We start from the raw sequence: 12,269 nt of genomic DNA, 5'->3' as shown, positions 1-12,269 counted from the left end.
AGAGAGAGAGAGACAGCGTGAGCAGGGGAGGGTCAGAGGGAGAGAGAGACAGATTCTGAAACAGGCTCCAGGCTCTGAGCTGGCAGTCATCACAGAGCCTGACGCGGGGCTCAAACCCACGAACCATGAGAACACGACCTGAGACGAAGTTGGATGATTAACCAACTGAGCCACTCAGGCGCCCCTCCCTTATTCTTTTTAATCCTCACCACAACCCTGAGCCACAGGTTCCTATCATCACCCCCATTTTAAGGACGACAAAAGGGACCTTTTGCCGAACTTGCTCAAGGCCTCACAGGTGCCTAAGCTTAACCTCCTTCTCTCTGTTGTTCTGGGAGGAAGCAATGGGGAACCTTCTTAGCTCTAACCCACTTTGCACCAATCAGGCTCCAAAGGCTCCCTTGGATTGTGGTGGGGGTGGATATAGAGAAATAGATTGTACCCTAAGTAGCTGGTGGTGGTGGTGGTGGGATTTGTAAGGAACATTTAAAATTCCAGGCCCTGGGGTGCCTGGGTGGCTCAGCTGGTTAAGCGGTTAAGTGCCTGACTCTTGATTTCAGCTCAGGTCATGATCTCACATTCGTGGGATCGAGTCCTGTGTTGGGCTCCACACTGGGCATAGAGCCTGCTTAAGATTCTCTTTCCCTCTCCCTCTGCCTCTCCCTGGCTTACTCTCTTTAAGAAATAAAATAAAATACATATTTTTTTTAACATTTTATTTATTTTTGAGACAGAGACAGAGATTGCGAGTGGGAGAAGGGCAGAGAGAGAGNCCCTGGCTTACTCTCTTTAAGAAATAAAATAAAATACATATTTTTTAACATTTTATTTATTTTTGAGAGAGAGACAGAGATTGCGAGTGGGAGAAGGGCAGAGAGAGAGGGAGACACAGAATCAGAAGGAGGCTCCAGGCTCTGAGCTGTTGGCATAGAGGCTGATGCGGGGCTCGAATCCATGAGCTGTGAGATCATGACCTGAGCCGAAGTCGGACGCTTAACCGACTGGGCCACCCAGGCGCCCTAAAACAAAACAAAACAAAGTAAAATAAAATAAAATGAATAAAATAAAATAAAATAAAATACGAAACTGTGTACCCTAGGAATCCATTCTTGAAGGTAAGAGAGAGGTATTCCTTGGGGCTTCTGCTTTGTAATGGATTATCTGTAAAATGGCTACCAAGGATTGCTTGTGCTCCTGTGTGCTCATTTTCTGTGGGTTGTGTTATGTCTCCCCCATACATATATTGGCTCAGAATACGACCTTATTTGGAGATACTGTCTTTACAGAGATAGATAATCAAGTAAAAGTGAAATTATTAAAATGGGCCCTAATCCACTGGGGATTATAAGGAGGGGAATTTGGACACAGAACAGGGGCATGCACACAGGGGGAACTTGTGAGGAGATGAAGATGAGGAGAGAGATTGGGGTGATGGATCTACAAGCCACTGAACACCAAAGATTGCCAGCAAAGCACCAGACGCTGGGAGAGAGCACTGGAACAGATTCTCCGTAGCAGAAGGAAGCGAACCTGAAGACACCTTGATCCTGGACTCCCTCCCTCCAAAATCTGTGAGACAATGCATTTCTGTTGATTAAGCTGTCTACTCTGTGGGACTCTCCTGCAGCAGCCTCCAAACTAATACCACACTGCACTCTTCCCACAGAGAGGCGAGTCCACTTACCCTCCCCTTGAATCCGGGCTGGCTCGGTGACTTTCTTAGGCCAATAAGTTGTGGTAGAAATAATGAAATGGCACTTTCGGGTCTGTGTCTCAAGATACCTGGAAGCTTCCGTTTCCCCCCAGAGAGAAGCCCGGCTGCTGTGCTGTAAGGAAGTCCAGGCTATTCTGCAGGAGAGGTCCCATGGAGAGAGAAGCCATTTGGATTGTTCCAGACCCAGTCAAGCTTCCAGCTGCTGTCCCTAATCAACCGCTCACACAGCAGAAGAGCTGTCTAGCTGAGCCCAGTCAACCCAAAGAGTTGTGAGAAGTTCGAAATCATTGTGTTGAGCCACTGAGTTTCAAGGGTGGTTTGTTATGCAGCAAGAGACAACTGAAATGTCCTCAAGCAGTATTCTGGCACTTCTGCCATAGTCGTCCCTACAGCCAGATATCTCCCAGTGCCGTCCTTGCTACCATCTCCTGACGGGATTCTGGGTGACGCCCGTCTCCTCACATTGCTCACTTCCACATAAAATCTTCAGTGGTGAGTCTGGTTGCAGGGCTTGGGTGATGCCAGCACTCTAGCTGCAGAGGAGACTAGGAAAGAGCATTTTTGGGGTGCAGGGTTCATGTGCATAGAAAGTTCCCCAAACAAAAAGGATGCTCAAAAGGTACTGACCACTCCTGAAACATGATGAAGGCTCTCAACAATGGCCGTGTGTGTGTGTGTGTGTGTGTGTGTGAATTCTCTGTGTGCCTGGCACACAGCTCTGGGTCCATTCACCTTCTAATTGTAAACAGTGTCCTGACATCACCCTTCTTCACTCCGCATCCCTGTGGTTAGGATGGGACCGACTCCAGGGCTGGGCATGTGATTCAGGCCCAATGATATGTGACCCAGCAGAGCCAAGTTGGTGAAACTTGGCTTTTTGCTGGGACAGCTGAAAGCAGTGAGGGCTTGAGCTGTGAGGATGGTTGTTACAGTAGCTGCTGGCAGCCATCTTGCTGCAGCAAGGAGCACAGTAGAGAAATAAGGACAGGAAGACTAAATCTTGATATTTTGTAAACCTCTTGGTATGCAGATCTGTCAGACCATTGGCGTCTTCTGTTATGTGAGCATAGACGTGTCGTATTTGCTTACACCAGGACATTCTGAGTAGTTTTCTGTTATTTGTAATCTGTCAAGTCCATATTAGCATTTTAATCTAGTCCAATGACTCTTTGGAGTAGGTATTATTTATTGGTCCCATTTTACAGACGAGAAACCTGAAGCACAGGGAGGCCACATGGAGGCAGAATTCACACCCAGCAGATCTAATTCTGAGAGTCTACTCAGAAACATTCTACCTCCTTGGTGACAGGGAAGGATTCGCCAAGGAAGGTGACATTGAACTCCAAGGGGGGCACAGGGGTTTGGGGCAGAAAGGTTTTCTAGGTGAAGGGACTAGCTTGGGCAAGGACAAGGACTTTTCTGCTGAGAAGAAACTTCACCTTAAACGCACTATGTCCTTGCCCTGTAACCAGTACGCTCAGTGGGTCCCTCCTGTAGGGGTGCATCAAACACCTATCTGTAGGGTCACCTCTGCTCTCCTGGCCCCCCCTCATGCAGACCTATGCTCTGCACTGGGGCTGGTTGGCCCCTGTGGGGTGGAGGTCAGGTGCGGCACCCTCCTCACTCTGAAAGACAGTTCAGGGCAGGGGCCTGCCTTCCACCCAAGGCTTCTACCCCTTGGACTGGGTCTCTGTCAGCTCCAGGAAGCCCTGGAGATGTTCACAGAAGGAAATGATCAGACACCACGTGTCCTTGCCCCAGACGAGCACAAATGAAAACTCTAAGGGACCAGAGCAGGGCTTGCAGAATCTCAAACGGGGATTAAACAAGTAATTTCCAAGTAACTATGATTTTTTTAAAAAAGAAAATAAAAAGTGACCCTCACACCTATTTGCTTCGGTTTTTTATTAAATCGAAGATGAGGCAGTGGGTACCGGTGAAAGCTATTTTCTTACAGAGGCCACTTCCACTTAGTGGGCTGCGCAGTGACTGGCGGTGGCGGTGTTGAGTGCGCCCTGCCCCAACCCCGTACTGTCTAGGGTTGAAGACTGAGGTGCGGAGGTCTCAGAGGCGGGGCAGAGGGTGGTAGCAGTGGCGGTGGCAGTGGAGGCACGGGTGTTGGGGAGAAAATGAGGTCGGCGGCGGCCCCTGGGGACGAGCCCTCTGACCCCGAGATCCAGTGAAGGGTCTGCGGGAGTGAAGGTAGCTCCGGAGGAGAGAGGGGCGCCCCTTCGCTCCAACTCTGCGGGTAAACTGAGGCCCGCGCCCTGGCTCTGCTGGTCGCCTGGCAAGCAGCCTTGACCCGAGTTACGCCCAGCACAGGGCCGGCAGGGCGGGGCTGGCTACTCTCCTTTTGGGGATGCGTGGGTACGTTTGGCGCCNAACAGGGAGCCGGGCTGGGAAAGGGGTAGGGTGTGTTGAGGGCTCATTTTGGGAGAGGAGCTGGGCGAAGCCACTGCCTTGGGGGTCCGGGGCTGGGCTTCTGGGAGGGCAGGTGAAGGGCCGGTGGACCCCCACAGAGCTAGCGCTAGGAAGAGGCACAGCTCGGACGCGATAAGTGCAGGCTGGCACGAATGGGAAGATGTGCCCACAGGTTGTTTGCAGAACCTGCTGGTGGCGACACATTCCAGTCTGTGCCAGTCCTTGGGGGGCAACTTGGTGTTTGGAGCAAGCAGCAAAAAAACGGCAGGTGCCCCAGGGATCGTTAGAGTGGGCACGGATGGAGGGTTGAGTAGGCATGCATCGGAAGGTGTGTGCAGTGAAGGCCCCACTTTTCCCCCCCCTTGTTTTGGGGGGGGAAGAGTCCCAGTTGCCGCCACAGGCCCATGCCTCCACTAGGCTCCAAGGTGGTCTGCTCTCTGTCCCATACTCTCCATTACTTCCCCTCTTTCCAGTGTTAGAAGTGGCTTCCTTTTCCCCAGATTCACAACAGGATAAGAACATGCCTTAACACCCTCCTCCCCTCATTTATAGCTGCTGCTGCTTGCTTGCTTGCTTGCTTGCTTTCTTTCTTTCTGCCTTCATCTTCATTCTCCTTCAGCTACAGATCTACTTCTTTTATTTTATTTTTTTTAACGTTTTAAAATTTATTTCTGAGAGAGAGACAGTGTGAGAAGGGGAGGGTCAAAGAGAGAGAATTTGAAACAGGCTCCAGGCTCTGAGCTAGTTGTCAGCACAGAGCCCGACGCGGGGCTCGAACCCACGAACCATGAGATCATGACCTGAGCTGAAGTCGGACGCTCAGGACGCCCAACCGACTGAGCCACCCAGGCGCCCCTACAGATCTACTTCTTTACTTCTTTTCACAGCAGAACTTCTGCAAGGAGCTGTCTGCACTGGCTCCTCTGGAGCACATCCCTCTGGCCCTTCAGCCCACCTGGCCCGCCTTCCTCCGACCACTTCACCGCCAACTACCCCAGTCATGGTCTCCAGTGATTTCCACGCCCCCACAAGCAGGTCTTCCTTGACCTCCCCCCCTTAAGTCTTGTTGATCTCTCCTTCTAGAATGAGTATCCTCTCTTGACTTCTGGTTTTCTTCCTCCCTCCCTGGCTAGCCCTTCCTTAATTGTCTTTGGGGACAACTCTTTCCCTCAGCTCTAAAGGTTGGGGGATCCCAGGGCTTTGTCCTCAGCCCCTCCTCTCTCCTGACTCCCCATGATTTACCTATCTTCCCAGCCCTCATTCTTTCTTCTGATTTTTAAAAGCAAGTATTAATTTATAAACACACTGATCTGAAATGTACATCGTTTTTCTTCTCATGATTTTAAGTAGCGGATTTTGTCACCAGACTCACCAGTTCTCTAGCTAGTCACCTAGCTGATGAGTTAGGGTATCCTGGATGTCTCATAGGTGTGAAAACTTCATATGGACGACCCAGAACCCTGACTGCACTCCCCAAATGTGACCTTCCACGGCCTTCCCATCTCTCTAAACAGCCCATAACCCATAAGCCCACCTCGAAGGTGGGTACCTTTAAGGACAAGGCCAGATGGCACCAGCTCCTCCCTTTGCCTCCCTCCCCACATCCAGTGCAACGAGTCCTTTTGGCTCTTTCTGCAGACTCTACCTCAGGCCTGTTCTTCATGCTCTGACCTCACTGCTATGGCTCTAGGCTATTGCCCCAGGCCAAGCCACCTTTTGTGTCTTGCCCAGATGCTATAGTAGCTGCTACCTGCTTTCCCCAAATTCCCACTTGCCCACCTCGAATACATTTTTAACAGAACAGCACGAATGATTTATAAAACTAGTGACTGCGTTATCATATTTCTCTAAAACCCTCGATAGCTCCCTATTGCCGTTGGAATAAAATTAAAAGCTTTCCTATCCAACCCTCCATGATCTGGCCACTGCTGACCTCCTCCAGCCTTATCTTAACCATTGTCCTCTTTGCATTCTTCCCAAGAGCCACATCTGAATCACTTCTGTCCCTTGAACACCCTAAGCTTTTGCCTTCCCCGGGCCTTTGTGTAGTTTCCTCTGCCTGGAATGTTCGTCCAGGATTTTCTACAGGGCTGGCTCTGCTCCTTCTTATTTTCAGGTCTCAACTTAAATATGCCTTCCCAGTCTTGGTAGAGCCCCCTCCCCACTCCCCTGTAATTTGTCATAGCACCTGGTTTCCTTTCTTCATTATATTTATCACAGTCCATACTATTTGTTGCAATTATCTGTTTACTTTGTCTGGCTTCTCAAGGGCTGGACCTTGACTGAATGGCCCGCTGCTGTATCTAGAGCATCCAGCAGAGCCCCTGGCTGACTCTCAGGAAATCTTGAGCCAGGTAGGAAGGTCAGGGCTGGGTTAGGCAGAGAGACATGGGTATTGCGGTCAGTGCAGGAGCCCCCTTTAAACCTCAAGTGACCCCAAGGATTTGTATTTTCTTTCCACAAAAGCAGTTGTAGAAACTGCTGTAAACATTGGAGAGGGCCAGTGGGGTGCAAAGAAGGGAAATGGGGAAGGGACTAGCGGCTTACAAGCAGGCCTGTCTGCCTAGAGAAGGTTGGGTAAGTCTGGGGGATGTGGGGTTGGTGTAGGTTGTGGTGGGTTGGGCATAAATGATTTTCTTTGCTCTCTTTGGTGGAAATCCAGGCTGGGACCACAGAGGCCTGTGTGTGTGTGTGTGTGTGTGTGTGTTCTCTAACTCAGGAGATGGGAACGATCTGGGCAGCCAGAGAATTTATTTCAGCCCTGTCCCTTGGGTGCCTGCTGGGTGCCCAGCCCTGGAGGGCAGGGAGTCGGAAGAAGAAACTGGAGCCGAGCGTCCTTCTATAGACCCTTGTCTCTCCACCCACAGCCCTCTTCTTTGCACAAAGGAGCCAGCTGAGAATTAAATTGTGTGGCTGGTGATCTCAGAATGGAGAGCTAAGAGCTAGGGGACCTCAGATGTGGGAGGGCCCTGGATAGAGTGCCTGGGGATAGGCCAAGGGACACGGTGACGGGAACAATGGGATAGGCGCTGTGGGTTCAGATCAAAGGTCAGGCTGACATGTGTAGGGAAGATCTTGAGCTGGAATAGGTGGGAGCAAGGAGAATATCCTGGGTGGGAAAAATCAAGCAGAGGCCAAGAGGCTGGGCCAGGACCCTGGTACACTCACTGGGTGCCACACATTGGCCTAAAGACTTTGCCAATATTAACTCCTTTATTCCTCTTAACAGCTCTATGAGGTAGGTCTTATTCCCATTTTACAGATGGGAAGACCGAGGCACAGTCATATAACTCGGTAGTGACAGAGTGAAGAGTTGAACCCGGGTAGCCTGGCTGCAGAGTCTGTGTCCTAAACCACTCCACTGTGCCACTTCTCCCACGCCGCTCAGATCCACGCCAGCTGAAGGCTTCTTAACAAACAAGTGCTTTTGCCCAGCTCCCAGGGTGCCTGGCCTTGGAGGCTGGAGAGGGAGGAAAGAAGCCATACCTTCTAAGGTAGAAGGGGTCCTCACTCAGAGTGGGCAGCTGAGGTCCTCTGCTTCATGCCTCATTTTTTTTTTTTTCTTCTAGAAGGGGCTCCAGGCCCGGGCCAAGCAGTTGGGTGTCATGTATGTTGTGATTTTGGGGTGCTAGAGAGGCCAAGCACTAATGGTGCAGAAAGAGCTCCCTGGTTGGGATGCCATTAGAATGTCACCCCTCTGGGTTTAGCATGGCGCTTTCCCCTCTTCATCTGCCTCTGGAGAGCTCAGGAGGTCAGGAGGGGGCTCTGCAGATAAACTGCCTGTTTTGGATTGCTTTAGCCCATTGTGAGGTCGAGCTTCGGACTTGGCCTTGGGGAGTGTGGGGAGAGGTTTGAGTAGGGCTGGTTGAATGTGGGAGCAGAACTGGCGGAACAGAGAAATGGGACCCGAATAGAGCTTAATCCATATCAGTGTTGGTCCAGTCCTTGCCTTTTGTCTGTCTGTAAAATGGGATTGGGGAGACTTTTTCTTTGCTCCCCAGAGGTCGCCGAAGCTGGCAACTCCTGAGGTTGGATGCCTGAGTGGCTTCTTGCAGACCAAGCGTAAAGGAGTGAGGACTTCCCGTGAGGTGCCAGCCCCCAGGAACTGGGCCAGGAAGCAGGGAGGCGGGCAGCGGGTGTGGCACCCCTGTCCTTCGAGGCTTTCCTGTTTGGTCATGAGGACAGCTCTGGGCAGGTCACTTGGCTTCCCCGGAGCTTGGCTGGCCGGCCAAACAGGGGTTGTTGACCATGTAGGGATGGAGTCTCTTTGCTCCAAATTCCGAGCCCCACAGTTTAAGGAATCTGCTCATCTATCTCAGCAGGTCCTTCCAGTCCCCCAGGAAGAGAGGGAGGCAGAGTTGGTGGCATGCTTTTCATTTTGGGAAACTGAGGTACAGAGGAAGCACATTGCTGCTAGAAGCGCATGCCCATGGATCTCGGGAGTGCCCCTTCTCTGGCAGGGAGACTGGTCCAAGCTGAGTCCTTGTCCACGGAGTTGAGGCGAAGGCTATAGCAGAGCCTGAGGCTGTCAGGCTGGAGCTGAGGGTGGACTTCCCAGCTGGGTGCTGGACCTTGTTACCTGTGGTCAGCACCTGTCCCCCAGCCTGGTGCTCCGAGCCACTAGGAGCACAAGACAAGATCCCTACTCTGCAGAGATGAGTGAGCCATGCCAGATGTGATGTAAGGAGGCACTGTTCAGACCAGCTTCCTGGAGGAGGTGGTGCTTTTAGAGGGTCCCCAAGTCCTGGGCAGTGTTAGCCAACAGAGGAGGGGATGACGACATTCCCAAGGTGGAGGGGGAGCCCAAGCTTGGAGTACTGGGTTGAGGCCAGGTCAGGGAAGGCCTTAACTGCCAAGCTGCTGAGTCTAGACCTGATTCACTAGGCCCTGGGGAGCCATTGAAGGTTATAGGCCTCGGGTGCAATGACTTGATTAGACCAGTGGCCTATAAAAGTGCTTCTCAAACTCTAACATGCACATAGATCACATGGGCATCTTGTTAAAATGTAGGCTTTAATTCAGTAGGTCTGGGCCAGGGCCCGAGACTTTGCATTTCCCACATGCTCCTGGGGGGGTGCAAAGCTGCTGGTCCATGGGCCGTCTCTGTGTAGTGAGGGTTGAGACTGGGGACTCGGGGGCCCAGGCAGGTAAGGTACCGGGACAGGTGCAGGGCAGGCGGGACCTAGAACAGGTAAAGGGGACCATGCTGGCTCCTGGGGACTGTGTCGTGGGAGGTGAGGGGAGTATGTAGAGGGTGTGGGGTGTAGGGGCCACTCTGCTGGGAGGTGGGGCTGGGTGAAGGGCCTCTGGGAGTCTGGGTCTCAGACTGGTGACAGAGGTCTGAGACCTTTGATTTTCAGCGTGGCTGACTGTGTGGAATTATCAAGACCACGAGAGGGTGTCTTAGACGACTGGGCCAAGACAGGATGACACACAGCTGGGACACAGGGCATCTTATCTTTGCCCACAGCTGAGCCCAGCCCTGCGGGTAGCCAATCTGGGGTGAGCACTCTTCCTGCAGCCGGGGCGGGGCCGAGAAGATTGGGGAGACAGCTGACTCCAGCCCAAACATGCCCTCTTTTCCTAAACATGCCCAGAGTCACCCCAGCCACTAAGCTGTCACCCCCAGTGTGTGCCGCACCCCTTACTTCTGGCCTGCGTGAGTCCTTGCTGCTGCCACTGATGGTTACGTGAGCCACTGTGGGAGTCTCATCCCACTTGGGCCACCTCCCCGCATACTTGGAAGTGGGGAGGCCTGGATGCTTCCCTCTGCGCTGCCCCGGACTGGGCCACCACAGGCAAGTGTCTGCTGCCCTCTGAGGCCCTAGTTTTCTGTAAACTGAAGGACTTGGTCCCCTCCCTGGGGGGCAGGGGGGAGGGTGACAGGGTTTGCTGGGTGGGGACTGCATCTTCTCAGAGTGGCAGCTTAATGCGTTTTAATTTTGGTTTAATATTAAAACTCCATGGTAATGATGGAGTAGATTAAGTAATTTGCCCAGAAGAGCTGTACAGCCTGCTTTGGGGATTTCCCAAGGTCCCTTGCTCTCTGGGCCCTACATAGCCTGGTGGGGTTGGTGGGGAGGTGGTTGGTATATGAGGGCCCCAGGCAGATGAGGTCCCTCCAGATGCTGGCAGGAGTAGGCAGTCCCCTCACCCAGAGGAAGGTGGCAAGGAGAGACACTGAGGGCAGTGCCAAGAGAGGCTCTCAGTCTGAGTTTCCCAAATGCCCCATCGATGTCCTAAAAGGATACCCCCCTGTGATCCCTGCCCGTGTGCCCTCTGCTGTGCCAGCCTATTCTGGAAAGGTGGCAGGGGGCAGCATTTCACAAAGACTGCTCTGTGAAACCTCAAGGGTTTGGGGACAGATAAGGGGAGAAGCTGTCAAATTCACTCCATCAGCCTATGGGAGATTCAGATACATAAGAGAATTAAAGGTTCTGACAAGTCCTGCAGAAAAGAAACCTTTTAGTGTTTTCTAAACTGATTTGACCATGACATTTTTGGGGGGAGAACGCATCCTAATAATATGTTCCACTGACTAGGAAAACACCTGGTGGGAAGGGCTCATGTGGAAAGATGCTGCTCCACAAGAGACCACAAACATGGGTGATAGGTAGGCCCAGAAGTGCCAGAGAGTGAAAGAAGGATGGATGGGTAGCTTCCCGGAGGAAGTGGGCTCAGTGGGATGGGGACTGTTTGGACAGTGAGTGGCAGAAAAGGGCCCTGCAGAGGCAGGATCGGTCTGAAGGGGACGTGGGCCCAGAGTCAGTCCTGCTTCACTTCACTGGGTGGTTGAGGAAGGGGCTGGGGGGACCTGTGTGGTGCCTAGGACCCAACCGTAGTCAGGCCGGGGTCTGTGTGATTCTGGGAGGGCCACTCCCCCCCACCCCTCCCCTGCCATCTCCTTGCTCTGCAAGGTCTCCCAGCCTTTCACCGCAGAGAGGGAGGTTGTGATCTCTGGGCAAGAAGTCTAACTGCTCTGTGCCTCAGTTTCCTCTTTTGGACCATGGAGATGATATTCCCTCCCTCGTAGGACCGTTGTGACACTCAGATACTGGCTGTCTGCTCTTTATGTGATTGACATGGCTGTAGGCAGTGTCCTCAGGGAAGGGGACCATTGCCAGGGACACGAAGAGGCACAAAGGCCATCAGGGAGCCTGGTGAGGTGTAGGGTGGGGTCCTGATTAGACCAGAGGAGGAATCTGTAGAGGGGAAGAAAGAGTGAGGGCGAGGTAGCGCAGACCGGCTTCTCGGAGGAGAGGCTGGCGGGGTGGGGTGGGGTGGGGGTTTGACAGAATGAGATTTCACAGGCCCTTGTCTGGGTGTGGGAGTCAGAAGATCCAGCAGGTGCATGTGGGATACAGCGGCGCTGAGGGCAGGGGAAGGTGTCAGGGACCTGCCACCGGGGGCCGTCAGAGCAGGGCACTGGTTGGATCAGAACGGTGTTTTAGCGCGAAATATGGCGTGGGTGCGCAGGGAAGGTGGGTGGCGGTGCAGGACCCGCTTCAGAGGCACACATTGCGTTTCCTCACAGAATAGCTGTGTCCCTTTGCGCCTCAAAGCACAGGGAGGGGTGAGGTTGCTTATGTGACCCTTGTAGACCTGCGACCCTTTGACCTTTATCCTCAGATTCTCAGATTCTCAGAGCTCTGAGTCACTTTCCCAAAAGGTTAAGAATCTCACCACGTCGCCTTCCTAGAAGGGATGTTGCAAGTGCAGAAGGGGGAAGGGGAGGGTCCCCCGTGCCCTTCCTCTTCCTCTCCCCTGTCCGGTGGCTGGTGGGGACTGTCACTGAGGCTACCCTGCTCTGCCTCTTGCCACACCTCATTTCCTCTGAGGTGTGAGGACTCTTTGTTTGAGAGCTCAGGTGAAGAGATGGGGTGTGGCCACTCACACACACAGTGACCCAGGAGAAGTCGCTGGGCGCACGGGCTGTGATGAAGTGCTCAGGGGGCGCCGGCAGAGGGTGCTGGGTGCACTTTCTTGCCTGGCCCAGCTCCAGGCTCTTGTCCTTCTTTGCCTCGTCTGTTTTTTCCTCAATCAGGAGGGCACCAGGGCTTTTCTTGCTCTTTCTGTGTCAGGGGCTGAGGCACAGAAGATGAAGAAAGGCGTTCACATTCAGCCACAGCTGAGT

At 52.9% G+C, this 12,269-nt stretch overlaps 1 protein-coding gene across 4 annotated transcripts in view; it reads left to right on the top strand.

Annotated features, from left to right (window-relative positions):
- SMOX (spermine oxidase) overlaps positions 1-12,269 on the top strand; it is a 66,924-nt gene that overhangs the window by 25,703 nt on the left and 28,952 nt on the right. The gene's annotated exons all lie outside the window — the stretch shown is intronic.

This window comes from Crocuta crocuta, unplaced genomic scaffold (genome assembly GCF_008692635.1).
Source record: "Crocuta crocuta isolate KB4526 unplaced genomic scaffold, BGI_CrCroc_1.0 scaffold15, whole genome shotgun sequence".
NCBI classification, from domain to species: domain Eukaryota; kingdom Metazoa; phylum Chordata; class Mammalia; order Carnivora; family Hyaenidae; genus Crocuta; species Crocuta crocuta.
This window is presented reverse-complemented; position numbering and strand designations above follow the sequence as displayed.